The sequence below is a fragment of the Coregonus clupeaformis genome, unplaced genomic scaffold (assembly GCF_020615455.1).
Source record: "Coregonus clupeaformis isolate EN_2021a unplaced genomic scaffold, ASM2061545v1 scaf5544, whole genome shotgun sequence".
Taxonomy (NCBI): Eukaryota; Metazoa; Chordata; class Actinopteri; order Salmoniformes; family Salmonidae; genus Coregonus; species Coregonus clupeaformis.
Window position 1 is genome coordinate 607 of NW_025538998.1, and position 14216 is coordinate 14822.

General features: G+C 44.3%; 1 pseudogene; it reads left to right on the top strand.

The window, feature by feature from the left end:
• Positions 1–286: 286 nt before the first annotated feature.
• LOC121563761 lies at positions 287–13895 on the top strand (annotated as a pseudogene).
• Positions 13896–14216: the final 321 nt, after the last annotated feature.

The following is a 14216-nucleotide window of genomic DNA, read 5'->3' on the forward strand; positions in this document are numbered from 1 at the left end:
TCAGAATAATCAGATCAGATTGCTGTTTCATGATGTGGGCCAAAACTCCATTCCACCTGAACAGGCTGAAATTCCAGGCCTGGGATAACATTTGGAGTGTTATTTCAAACTCATATAAAATATCATTTAAAAAAAAGAGGAAAATCACGTTTTTGACTGCACAGCTTCTCTTTAAAACATTTCTAGCCCAGTTAAGAGATTTTAACTTATACCCATATACTAGTTTTGATTGAATAGACATGTATCTCTAACTCTCTCTCTCTCTCCCGCCTCCCCCTCACTCCAGGTTGCAGGGGAGGAAAGGCTTCCCCCCATGTGATCTCGCTCGACTATGGCGCTGGCCAGACCTACACAAGAATGAGCTAAAAGCACGTCAAAGTTCTGCCAATACGCCTTCGACCTCAAATATGACAATGTGTGTCAACCCCTACCACTACGAGAGAGTGGTTTCGCCCGGCATTGGTAGGTCTGTTCAACAGCTTAAAGGGATAGTTCACCCCTATATTGCTTAATGCCTAATGGTGCAGGTGTTTCTGATATGTACTGGAAATGCTGTGTTTTCTGCCATAACATTACAAATATTGCAGTAACAGATTTTTCATGCAAATATTCGAAAAATCTGCTTAAACAATATCGCGCATGTTCCCCACCAGAGATGTGTTTCCATCAAATTGACTTTTTGCGGATAAAAAGCTGTGCATGATGAAGTTAAATGGGTTTCCATCGCATTTTCAATTTTTTTATTTATTTCACCTTTATTTAACCAGGTAAACCAGTTGAGAACAAGTTCTCATTTACAACTGCGACCTGGCCAAGATAAAGCAAAGCAGTGCGATAAAAATAACAACACAGAGTTACATATGGGGTAAAACAAAACAAACAAAAATCAAAAAAATACAACAGGAAATACAATTAATATACAGTGTGCAAATTTAGCAAGTTATGAGGTAAGGCAATAAAATAGGCTATAGTGCAAAATAATTACAATTTAGTATTAACACTGGAATGATGTGCAGAGATGATGTGCAAATAGAGATACTGGGGTACAGATGAGCAAAATAAATAACAATATAGGGATGAGGTAGAGCGGGCTAATTTCAGATGGGCTGTGTACAGGTGCAGTGATCGGTAAGGTGCTCTGACAACTGATGCTTAAAAGTTGTGAGGGAGATAAGTGTCTCCAGCTTCCAGAGATTTTTGCAATTTGTTCCAGTCATTGGCAGCAGAGAACTGGAAGGAATTGCGCCCAAAGGAGGTGTTGGCTTTGGGGATGACCAGTGAGATATACCCGCTGGGCTGCAGACTACTGGGTGGGTGTTGCTATGGTGACCAATGAGCTAAGATAAGGCGGGGATTTGCCTAGCAGTGATTTATAGATGGCCTGGAGCCAGTGGGTTTGGCGACGAATATGTGGGGAGTGAGGACCAGCCAACAAGAGCGTACAGGTCACAGTGGTGGGTATTATATGGGGCTTTGGAGACAAACGGATGGCACTGTGATAGACAACATCCAATTTGCTGAGTAGAGTGTTGGAGGCTATTTTGTAAATGACATCGCTGAGTCAAGGATCGGTAGGATAGTCAGTTTTACGAGGGCATGTTTGGCAGCATGAGTGAAGGAGGCTTTGTTGCGAAATAGGAAACCGAGTCTAGATTTAACTTTGGATTGGAGATTCTTAATGTGAGTCTGGAAGGAGGTTTACAGTCCTAACCAGACACCTAGATATTTGTAGTTGTCCACGTCTCTAGGTCAGACCCGTCTAGAGTAGTGATTCTAGTCATGGGCGGGTGCAAGCAGCGTTCGGTTGAAGAGCATGCATTTTGTTTTACTAGTGTTTAAGAGCAGAGTTGGGAGGCTACTGAAGGAGTGTTGTATGGAATTGAAGCTCGTTTGGAGGTTTGTTAACACAGTGTCCAATGAAGGGCCAGATGTTATACAAAATGGTGTCGTCTGCGAGAGGTGGATCTAGTCACCAGCAGCAGAGCGACGTCATTGATATACACAGAGAAAAGAGTTGGCCTAAGAATTGAACCCTGTGGCACCCCCACGAGAGACTGCCATAGGTCCAGACAACAGGCTCCGATTTGAACATTGAACTCTATCTGAGAAGTAGTTGGTGAACCAGGCCGAGGCAGTCATTTGAGAAACCAAGGCTATTTAGTCTGCCAATAAGAATGCGGTGGTTGACAGAGTCGAAAGCCTTGGCCAGGTCAAGGAAACGGCTGCACACAGTACTGTCTATTATCGATCACGGTTATAATATCATTTAGGACCTTGAGCGTGGCTGGAGTGCACCCATGACCAGCTCGAACCGGATTGCATAGCGGAGAAGGTACGGTGGGATTCGAAATGGTTGGTGATCTGTTTGTTGACTTGGCTTTCAAAAACTTTTTGAAAGGCAGGGCAGGATGGATATGGGTCTGTAACAGTTTGGATCTAGGAGTGTCACCCCCCTTTGAAGAGGGGATGACCGCGGCAGCTTTCAATCTCTGGGGATCTCAGACGTTGCGAAAGAGAGGTTGAACAGGCTAGTAATAGGGGTTGCGACAATTTCGCGGCTAGTTTTAGGAAAGAAAGGGTCCAGATTGTCTAGTCCAGATGATTTGTAGGGTCCAGATTTTGCAGCTCTTTTTAGAACATCAGCTGTCTGGATTTGTGTGAAGGAGAAGCTGGGGGGCATGGGCAAGTTGCTTAGCGGGAGGGTAGCAGAGCTGGTGGCCGGGGTAGTGGTAGCCAGGTGGAAAGCATGGCCAGCCGTAGCAAAATGCTTGTTGAAATTCTCGATTATTGTAGAGATTTATCGGGTGATAGTGTTCCTGAAGCCTCAGTGCAGTGGGCAGCTGGGAGGAAGTGCTTCTTATTTTCCATGGACTTTACAGTGTCCCAAAACTTTTTTGAGTTGGTGCTACAGGATGCAAATTTCTGTTTGAAAAAAGTTAGCCTTTGGCTTTCCTAACTGCTTGTGTATATTGGTTCCTAACTTCCTGAAAAGTTGCATATCACGGGGCTATTTGATGCTAATGCAGTACGCCACAGGATGTTTTTGTGCTGGTCAAGGGCAGTCAAGTCTGAGGAGAACCAGGGGCTATATCTGTTCTTAGTTCTGTATTTTTTGAATGGGGCATGTCTCATTTAAGATTGAGGAAATTACTTTTAAAGAACAACCAGGCATCCTCTACTGACAGGAATAGATCTATATCCATCCAGGATACCTGGGCCAGGTCAATTAGGAAGGCCTGCTCGCTGAAGTGTTTTTGGGAGCGTTTGACAGTGATGAGGGGTGGTCGTTTGACCGCGGACCGTTACGGACGCAGGCAATAAGGCAGTGATCGCTGAGATCCTGGTTGAAGACAGCGGAGGTGTATTTAGAGGGTAGGTTAGTCAGGATGATATCTATGAGGGTACCCATGTTTACGGATTTAGGTTGTACCTGGTAGGTTCGTTGATAATTTGCGTGAGGTTGAGGCATCTAGCTTGGATTGTAGGATGGCTGGGGTATTAAGCATATCCCAATTTAGGTCACCAAGCAAATCTATCGAACTCTGAGGATAGATGGGGGCAATCAATTCACATATGGTGTCCAGGGCACAGCTGGGGGCTGAGGGGGTCTGTAGCAAGCGGCAACAGTGGGAGAGATTTATTTCTGGAAAGGTGGATTTTTGAACTAAAAGCTCAAACTGTTTGGGCACAGACCTGGATAGTATGATGGAGCTCTGCAGGCTATCTCTTACAGTAGATTGCAACTCCACCCCCGTTTGGCAGTTCTATCGAGACGGAAAATGTTATAGTTGGGGATGGAAATTTCAGAATTTTTGGTGGCCTTCCTAAGCGCAGGATTCAGACACTGCTAGAACATCAGGGGTTGGCGGAGTGTGCTAACGCAGTGAATAACTCAAACTTAGGAAGGAGGCTTCTGATATTTATGTGCAGAAAACCAAGACTTTTACGGTTACAGAAGTCAATAAATGATAGCTCCTGGGGAGTAGGAGTGATACTGGGGGCTGCAGGGCCTGGGTTAGCCTCTACATCACCAGAGGAACAGAGGAGGAGTAGAATAAGGATACGACTAAAGGCTTTGAGAACTGGTCTTCTAGTGCGTTGGGTAAGCATAGAATAAAGGGGGCAGTTCTCCGAGGCGTTGTAGAAAAGAGATTCGGGGCATTATGTACAGAAAGGATATGGAAGGATATGAGTACAGTTCAGGTAATCCTAAGTGTTGGGTAACAATGAAAGAGATAGCATCATTGGAGGCATCGATTGAGCCGGTCTCGCGTGTATGGGGGGGAACAAAGGAACTATATGAGACAGTTTGAGAGGGACTAGGGTTCTACATTGAAATTGTATAATAAGAACTAACCCAAACAGCAATAGGCAAGGCATAATTGACATGGGAGAGAGGCATAAAGCAGTCACGTGTTATTAGAGAGAGCTAAGACACAACTGGAAATAGCGATAACGTTTGGGCTAAGACTAAACAGAATAAACAGGACAGAGTACCGTGTAAAGGAACAGTCCAGCAGGCATCAGCTGTGCAGCTGAGTGATCATAAGGTCCAGTGAACAGCAATATGTGAGTCCGAGAGCAGTTCAAATTGGTGCTTCAGCACAGCCCTAGCAGGCTAGCTCAAGGCTAACTGGTGCTTGCTATATGGCAAATATCAGCCAGCAACAGGTTGCAGCTAGCTAGCTGGTTGTGATGATCCGGCGCTAGGGTCAGTGATTCCGGCAGAAAGTCCAATAAGCTATGGGTCGATAGCACGCTGGGTCGATACGTACGCTGTGCAGACTGGCCGACAATTGTCCAGGCTAGCTAGAGCTGGCTGGTGGATAGTGTAGGCCACGGACAATGATGAAGACGCTTAACGGTGACTACTAACAGGTAGCCATTTAGTTGCAGCTAGCTAGCTGGTTGTGATGATCCGGCGCTATGGTCCAGTGATTCCGGCAGAAAGTCCAATAAGCTATGGGTCGTGATAGCACGCTGGGTCGATAGCACGCTGTGCAGACTGGCGACGAATTGTCCAGGCTAGCTAGAGCTGGCTAGTGGATAGTGTAGGCCACGGACAGTGGTGAAGACGCTAACGGTAACTAATAGCAGGTAGCCAATTCAGATTGCTGCTACACACGTTTCAGCTTACGGTTCTTGATGAAAGTTATAAAGAAATAATAGAATCCTTTCCACGTTGGGTGAGGTGGGTTGCAGGAGAGTATATTTAGTTAAAGAATGAAAGTAAAAAAATTTAGAAATATAGACAAAAAAAAAAAAAAAAATTATACTGATGGTTTAGTAAAAAAATAACAGATGTGCCCACTCTGGTCAAGCCAACAACTTGCAGATACAGTGCGGGTAGGCTACCTACATGATGAGGTTATTATGGATAAGAGCAACAGGTGTGGCTGAAATTGCCGAATCCACTAATTTGAAGGAGTGTCCACATACTTTTGGCCATATAGTGTATCAATATTTTGCATAAAAGCGTTTCCACCTCCATTTCTCACATAATTCATTTTACCGACACAAAAAGATCCCACCTTGTATAGAGTTTTTTTTTTATGTCGACATATGGAAAGTTTACCGACATTTGCTGTTTTCATCAGGCCTGTTGTGAATTTTTTATACTTTACTTCGCATAAAAGGTTGGTTTATGTGAATGATATTTTTGACTTCTCCACAATTTGAATTAATTACAATCATTGCAGTGAAATTGCAGACATTTACCCCCCATTTTCTCTCTCGTATTCTCTTTTTCTTTCTTTCTTTCTTTCTTTCTTTCTTTCTTTCTTTCTTTCTTTCTTTCTTTCTTTCTTTCTTTCTTTCTTTCTTTCTTTCTTTCTTTCTTTCTTTCTTTCTTTCTTTCTTTCTTTCTTTCTTTCTTTCTTTCTTTCTTTGCCCCTCCTTTCTTTTGTTCTCTTTCAAAGTTGGTCTCAGTCTCCAAAAATACAGGTGAGTGCCACTATCACAGTACTAACCAACTTACTGCAGGCTTGTTTAATTATAACAGTATTATTTTGTCTTCATCTACTTTGTTGATGGTGTCAGATTTCCAAACATTCCTCTTTCCCTTCAGTCCTATACCCTTATCATACTACAGAGCCTAGCCACATCAAGCCAAGCTGTGTGCTGGTCTGGTTAAGCATCCCACCAAGTAGTTGCTGGAACTGTGCTGGAAAGGACAATGTGAAAAGAAAATATCCAAGGCAGCAACTGCGGTTCGGCTTGGCACAATAGTGTGAAAAAAGTACTATTGTGGTATGCCCATGTCTCACTGGCCTGGATGCTAGACTGTTTCTGCATTAATCAATTCTTTATAGTTGCCTTGCAAAAATGTACTTGTATTCATTACAAAGCATTTAATGTTTATAATTGCATAAATGCATTTACAATGCATGTACACACAGGTGGTTAATATTATACTTATGCTAAAATCTTTATTATTTTCTACTGAGCCATTTTATTTTATGTTTTGTATTCTAATATTTTATTATTTCTTATTGTTGTTGCATTGTCGAGAAGGAACCTGCAAGTAAGCATTTCGTTGGACGGTGTATACCATGTGTATCCCGTACGACTAATAAAACTTGAAACTAATGACAATGTTATACCATGTTGTTGGTAGCCCTCTCTCCTCTAGGCCCCCTGGGAGGCTGATCAAGGAGGAGTACATTCATGACTGTATCCAGATGGATATGCCACCATGCATGTCCCCTTGCGGACCACCCCCCACCCTCACCCCCCACCCAGGGGCGCTCAAGCTACAGCCTCCAGACCACGGCCAGCCCCTCCCGGCCTCTGCAGCTCCCGCCGGAACCGCAGCGCGCCCCTCCGCCCATCACCCTCTACCCCCAACATGCCCCTCTCGCCACAGGTAAGACCGATAGGGTGTTAAATGAATGGGAGGAGTTTTACGCACATCCAACTTAGTAATGGGAGCTGGACAAAAATAAGTTCCAATACATAGAGAAAAATGGAATGTCCGCTCCTGTTTTGCTGCTCCCTAAGGTGATCTTTTAATAAAGCTTAGGTGATTGTTTGGCAGATAGGTGTTACCAAAGATGTCCACAAGTGTTCTATTTCAGTTTCTATGGGTGTCACTGCGTCATCCTGTTATGTGACGTTTGTTTATCGATTGCTGCCTACCTATTGATATTGACAACAACCTGGTAGCTCTTCATGTGTGTGTGTGTGTGTGTGTGTGTGTGTGTGTGTGTGTGTGTGTGTGTGTGTGTGTCTCTCTCTCTCTCCTCTCTAGTGTCCGGCTCTATGCTGCCTCTCCAGGGAGGTCACAGTGAGGGGCCCCACAGATCGCCTCTCCTCAGGGTCAGGTCACTGACCCCTATGACCCCATTCGCCGCCCCCCTCCACCCCCAACACACGGGCTGCCACACGGGCCACCACAGAACCCCCAGCCGCCGCAGCCCCCGCCTGGTCAGAATGGATACAACAGCTCCAAACACACACAGACACAGGCTGCGTTCCACAGTTAGTACTGCCATACGGTTCACCACACACGCACACACGCACACACACACACACACACACACACACACACACACACACACACACACACACACACACACACACACACACACACACACACACACTCAGGGAGCCACTTACACAATTCATTTCAACGGCATGATGAATCCTCATACTGTATTTGAAAAGTGGAAAAGAAAAATCTAAATATTTGTACAAATGCAAAATGGTAGTTTGCCAGATTGATGGCTTAAGCTTGTGCCCGTTGTTAATTTGTATTTATTGTTTTGGAATTCAGCAACTTGGACAGGCAGTAGCACAGCATCCTACACTCCTGTAGGACCCCAACAACAGAATGGGTGTGGCCACCAACAGCCTCCTCCACCATCCAACACACACTTCTGTGTTAGGCAGTGTTACAGTGTCACAGTATGCCCAAAGTGTGTCTGTATGTCTTCTGAGGTGCTTTTTTTCCCGATATTGTTAGGAATAGTGTATGTTTGGTAACCTGTAGTCGTTTCCTTGTTCACCTTTTAGGGTCTCAGCATCATGGCTCGGCCTCCTTTCCTCCCCCTGTGTCCAATCATCCAGGTAAGACAACACATATACACAGTATACAGTGGGGAAAAAAAGTATTTAGTCAGCCACCAATTGTGCATGTTCTCTCACTTAAAAAGATGAGGGCCGTAATTTTCATCATAGGTACACGTCAACTATGACAGACAAAATGAGATTTTTTTTCTCCAGAAAATCACATTGTAGGATTTTTAATGAATTTATTTGCAAATTATGGTGGAAAATAAGTATTTGGTCAATAACAAAAGTTTCTCAATTCTTTGTTATATACCCTTTGTTGGCAATCATACAGGTCAAACGTTTTCTGTAAGTCTTCACAAGGTTTTCAAACACTGTTGCTGGTATTTTGACCCATTCCTCCATGCAGATCTCCTCTAGAGCAGTGATGTTTTGGGGCTGTCGCTGGGCAACACGGACTTTCAACTCCCTCCAAAGATTTTCTATGGGGTTGAGATCTGGAGACTGGCTAGGCCACTCCAGGACCTTGAAATGCTTCTTACGAAGCCACTCCTTCGTTACCCGGGCGGTGTGTTTGGGATCATTGTCATGCTGAAAGACCCAGCCACGTTTCATCTTCAATGCCCTTGCTGACGGGAAGGAGGTTTTCACTCAAAATCTCACGATACATGGCCCCATTCATTCTTTCCTTTACACGGATCAGTCGTCCTGGTCCCTTTGCAGAAAAACAGCCCCCAAAGCATGATGTTTCCACCCCCATGCTTCACAGTAGGTATGGTGTTCTTTGGATGCAACTCAGCATTCTTTGTCCTCCAAACACGAAGAGTTGAGTTTTTACCAAAAGGTTTATTTTGGTTTCATCTGACCATATGACATTCTCCCCAATCCTCTTCTGGATCATCCAAATGCACTCTAGCAAACTTCAGATGGGCCTGGACATGTAACTGGCTTAAACAGGGGGACACGTCTGGCACTGCAGGATTTGAGTCCCTGGCGGTGTGGTGTGTTACTGATGGTAGGCTTTGTTACTTTGGTCCCAGCTCTCTGCAGGTCATTCACTAGAGTCTCCCCGTGTGGTTCTGGGATTTTTGCTCACCGTTCTTGTGATCATTTTGACCCCACGGGGTGAGATCTTCGTGGAACCCCAGATCGAGGAGATTATCAGTGGTCTTGTATGTCTTCCATTTCCTAATAATTGCTCCCACAGTTGATTTCTTCAAACCAAGCAGCTTACCTATTGCAGATTCAGTCTTCCAGCCTGGTGCAGGTCTACAATTTTGTTTCTGGTGTCCTTTGACAGCTCTTTGGTCTTGGCCATAGTGGAGTTTGGAGTGTGACTGTTTGAGGTTGTGGACAGGTGTCTTTATACTGATAACAAGTTCAAACAGGGGTGCCATTAATACAGGTAACGAGTGGAGGACAGAGGAGCCTCTTAAAGAAGAAGTTACAGGTCTGTGAGAGCCAGAAATCTTGCTTGTTTGTAGGTGACCAAATACTTATTTTTTCCACCATAATTTGCAAATAAATTCATTAAAAATCCTACAATGGGATTTTCTGGATTTATTTTTCTCAATTTGTCTGTCATAGGACGTGTACCTATGATGAAAATTACAGGCCTCTCTCATCTTTTTAAGTTGGAGAACTGCACAATTGGTGTTGCTGACTAAATACTTTTTTCCCCACTGTATATAGATGTATAGATTGCAACGCATGCATGCACGACACACACACACTCTGCTGACCACATTATTGTCTGTGAGGGCCAGATTCTGGTGCTCCATCTCCTACTTTGAGATGGATGTCCAGGTGGGGGAGATGTTCAAGGTGCCAGCTAGCTGCCCGGTGGTGACCGGTGGACGGCTCGTGGACCCCTCAGGGGTGACCGCTTCTGTTTGGGCCAGCTCATACAACGTCCACCGCACTGACACCAGCGCGAGAGAGCCAGGTCTGTGTGCTCCTCTAGTGCTATCTCTATATTAATAAGCATGCTAGTTCTTACCTTGCCGCAAATGTCTATTTTGGATTCCTTTTATATGTGTGTCTGTTGTTTTGGCTCAGAAATGTTGATTGGTATATCTATGCCTTTGTGCAAACTATGTTTGTGTGTATATCTGTCATTCAGAATCATGCCATGCCTTGTCTCTATCTGTTTGTACCTGTGGCAGAAGACGCACTGTAGTAAATGCAACTTATTTTGTTGACTGAAATATAACACTTTAATACAACTTGTTCACTTGTACTCAGCATCTTCATCTCTCCCTCTCTCTCACAGGTTTGCACATAGGTAAAGGAGTGCAGCTGGAGTGTCGTGGCGGGGGAGACGTGTGGATGCGCTTGTATGGCTGGAACCACGCCGTGAGTTCGTGCAAGAGCTACTACCTGGACAGAGAGGCAGGCAGAGCGCCAGGGCGACGCAGTACGACAAGATCTACCCCGGCGCCTACATCAAGGTGAGAAACACAATTACCGCTGTCTGTTCTCTTTGCAGTTGTTTGTCCTCTTGTTGACCTCTCCTTATAGGAGTTTGACTGGACACTGATGTCTCTCTGTAGGGTGTTCTGACATCAGACTGTTCTCTCCCCTGTAGGTGTTTGACCTGAGACAGTGTCACAGGCAAAATGCAGCAGCAGGCAGCTACAGCGCAGGCAGCAGCAGCAGCTCAGGCTGCACGCCGTGGCAGGCAACATCCCTGGGCCAGGCAGCGTTGGAGGCATTGCCCCTGCAGTCAGTAAGTACAATGTACAGTATATGAGATATGCACAGCCTTAGTGTGTTTTATTTTCATATTTTGTTCAATTTGGCTATTGTCGAATTTGTGAATTTATAGCCTCTGTTGAAGTGGTATTCTTTTGAATGAGAATGGGTCCAAGTCATTGACCCCTGTGGGACACCATATTTCTCTTTTAATCTATACCTCATAGGAATGGGCACGGCAGTTATTCAAATATTTGAATATCTGAATGGACCTTAGTATTCGATTGCTTGAAAGAGGTTAATATTAAAATAAAATAAAAATATATAGCCCTATTTTAGCAATGAAGGCTTTTTCTCAATTAAAATAAAATGATCTAATAACAACAACTAATAACAACAAGATAACTAGTATGGAGTCTTGTGCTGTGTCCATAAAGTATATAGTTATATGTTGTGAGCTTTGTGAAAGAGCACAGTTAGAAAGATATAGCATGTAGAAGCTATACCAGATGGACATCATGAAAATGATGGGAGGAAGTTCAGGAGTAAAAACAAACCAAAATATAATTAGTGACTGTAGCCAGTCCATACAAATGCATATAGTATGTATAAGCATGAAGTAGAGGCCTAAGCATTTAGTTGTTCACTAGTTTAAATCCAGATAGGGAGGATGGTGGGGTTGGAAATGTAATAAAGAGGATCACTCAGTGGGGGGAAAAAGTATTTGGGTGTGCATTCTCCCGATTTCCAAAAAGATAGAGAGGCCTGTAATTTTCATCATAGGTAACGTCAACTTTATGGCAGAACAAATTGAGGAAAAAAAGTCAAGAAAATCACATTTGTGGGATTTTGTCAGAATTTATTTGGAAATTATAGTGGAAAATAAGTATTTGGTCACCTACAAACAAGCAAGATTTCTGGCTCTCACAGGCTGATATAACTTCTTCTTTAGAGGCTCCTCTGTCCCTCCACTCGGTACCTGTATTAAGCTGTATTTCCTGTTGGACTTGTTATCAGTATAAAATACACCTATCCACAACCTCAAACAGTCACACTCCAAACTCCACTATGGCCAAGACCAAAAGAGCTGTCCAAAGGACACCAGAAACAAAATTGTAGACCTGGAGGCTGAGAAGACTGAATCACAATGGGTAAGCAGCTTATTTTTAAGAAATCAACTGTAAAGAACAATTATTAGGGGAAATGGAAAGACATGAAGACCACAGATAATCTCCCTCGATCTGGGGTTCCCACGCAAGATCTCACTTACGTAGGGGTCAAAGTGATCACAAGAACTGTGAGGAAAATCCCGGTTTCCACTGGGGGGACCTAATGAAGACGCCTGCAGAGAGCTGGGACCAAAGCATCGAAGCTAGCATCAATATCCACCACACCAGGACTCAAATCCTGCAATTATACAGGCGTGTCCCCCTACTTAAGCGAGTACATGTCCAGGCCCGTCTGAAGTTTGCTATGAGTGCATTTGGATGATCCAAAGAGGTTGGGAGAATGTCTTATGGTCAGAATGAAACCAAAATATAACTTTTTTGATACAAAAACTCAACTCGTCGTGTTTGGAGGAGGACAAAAGAATGCTGAGTTGCATCCCAAGATACCTACCATACCTACCGTGAAGCATGGGGGTGGAAACATCATGCTTTGGGGTTTTCTGCAACCAGCGACTGATCCGTGTAAAGGAAAGAATGAATGGGGCCATGTCGTGAGATTTTGAGTGAAAACCTCCTTCCATCAGCAAGCATTGAAGATGAACACGCGGCTGGGTCTTTCAGCCATGACAATGATCCCAACACACCTTACATCGCGCACCTTGAACGAAGGTGGCTTGAGAAGCATTTCGGTCTGGGTGGCCTAGCCAGTCTCACAGATCTCAACCCCATAGAAAATCTTTGGAGGAGTTGAAAGTCTGTGTTGGTTATCCCAAACATCACTGCTCTAGGAATCTGCATGGAGGAATGGGCCAAAACCCAGCAGCAGTGTGGAAACTCAAAGCAATATTTAAACAACTAAACTATCCACCACGGTCCAAAGGCTAACACACAAGCCTAAACATAAGACATAACACAATTCCACAACTTGCAGGCAGGAAAGCTGGCTGCCTAAGTATGATCCCCAATCAGAGACAGCGAGCCGACAGCTACCTCTGGTTGGGAACCACACCCTTAACCAAGCATAGAAATACAAACCTAGAATATATGTTCACACCTGACCAAACTAGCTAAGAGTTATGATAGGCCAGGGCATGGCACTAAACACAAAGAATACCATTACATTATTTATATTCTAGAATTTAATAAAACAACAAACTTTTGAATGTGAAGTTTTTAGGTAAAGTAATACCTCATAGGCTACACACAGGTTATACCACGTTTAGCTTGTTCTTGTTGTCAGGGACTTCATGTGGAAGTGAAGTTGGAGATTTGTAAGCATTGCAAAATGGAATTACAATTACGGAATTAAGTTGTCTGAGAAGTGAAGGCTACAATGATCAACCAACAGGTAGGCTGTTGTTTTAATATGAATGGAGTTGTTGTGGATTACGTGTGGTTAAAGCAACGAAGTGTATTGCCCTGCTACTGTAGCTAGTTAGCATTTTTACATTGATTCCAGTGCACAGTCCAAGGTAAGCACCTACCAGATGGTATGATAGCTCACCTGAAAGCGACAAGTTGTCTAACTTCATCGCCGTCGGTTTGGCTGCACTTTTCTCTCCCTCCATGCCACACCACCCCCGCAGACTTCACATGCACCTGCTGGCTGTCCTCTTCCGCCGCTTAACCATCACTTCCCCAAACAAGCTTATGCGCAGCCGCGCCCGCTCTCTCCCGATTTTGCGAGCAATTCCTAACAAGTTAGAAAAACATGTATTTTGACTATCTGGATATCCGAAAAGAAATATCATGATATTATTCAGATTGTGAGGAAATCATTTAAAATAACATCCCTAATGCCTCACTTCCTCTTTCTTCCAGGTCTTTCTGCAGCTTGCGGGGATGGTGTGGATGACCTCGGCGGAGGCTGTATCTGCGGCCTGAGCTTTGTGAAGGGCTGGGGGCCACGACTACCCCACGACAGAGCATCAAACATAGCCCCTGTTGGGTGGAGTACACCTGCTGCCGGGCTCTGCAGCTGCTGGACGGGGTACTACACACCATGCCCTTGTGCCGCAGCCCGTGGGTGAAAGGAAAGAGGAACAGTTTAAAAATCCATACTGGGTTAAAAACTTACAATCACACATACACACACACTGATTCCCCCTCTTGTGATACATATCAGACCGGTACAGATTGAACAGGCACATAAACGCACCATGTTTTTCTTTCCTATTTACGCATAATGTAGAGCCACTCAAAAGCCCCACAAAGGCTAACCTCCAATCCTCTCCATCAAATGCACACAGACACACACTCAAGCAGACCAAAAATCACTGCACTCTACTAACCACTTTGTGCTGTCATCCCACACACCCATGCAACCACTAACCAAACCTGTGG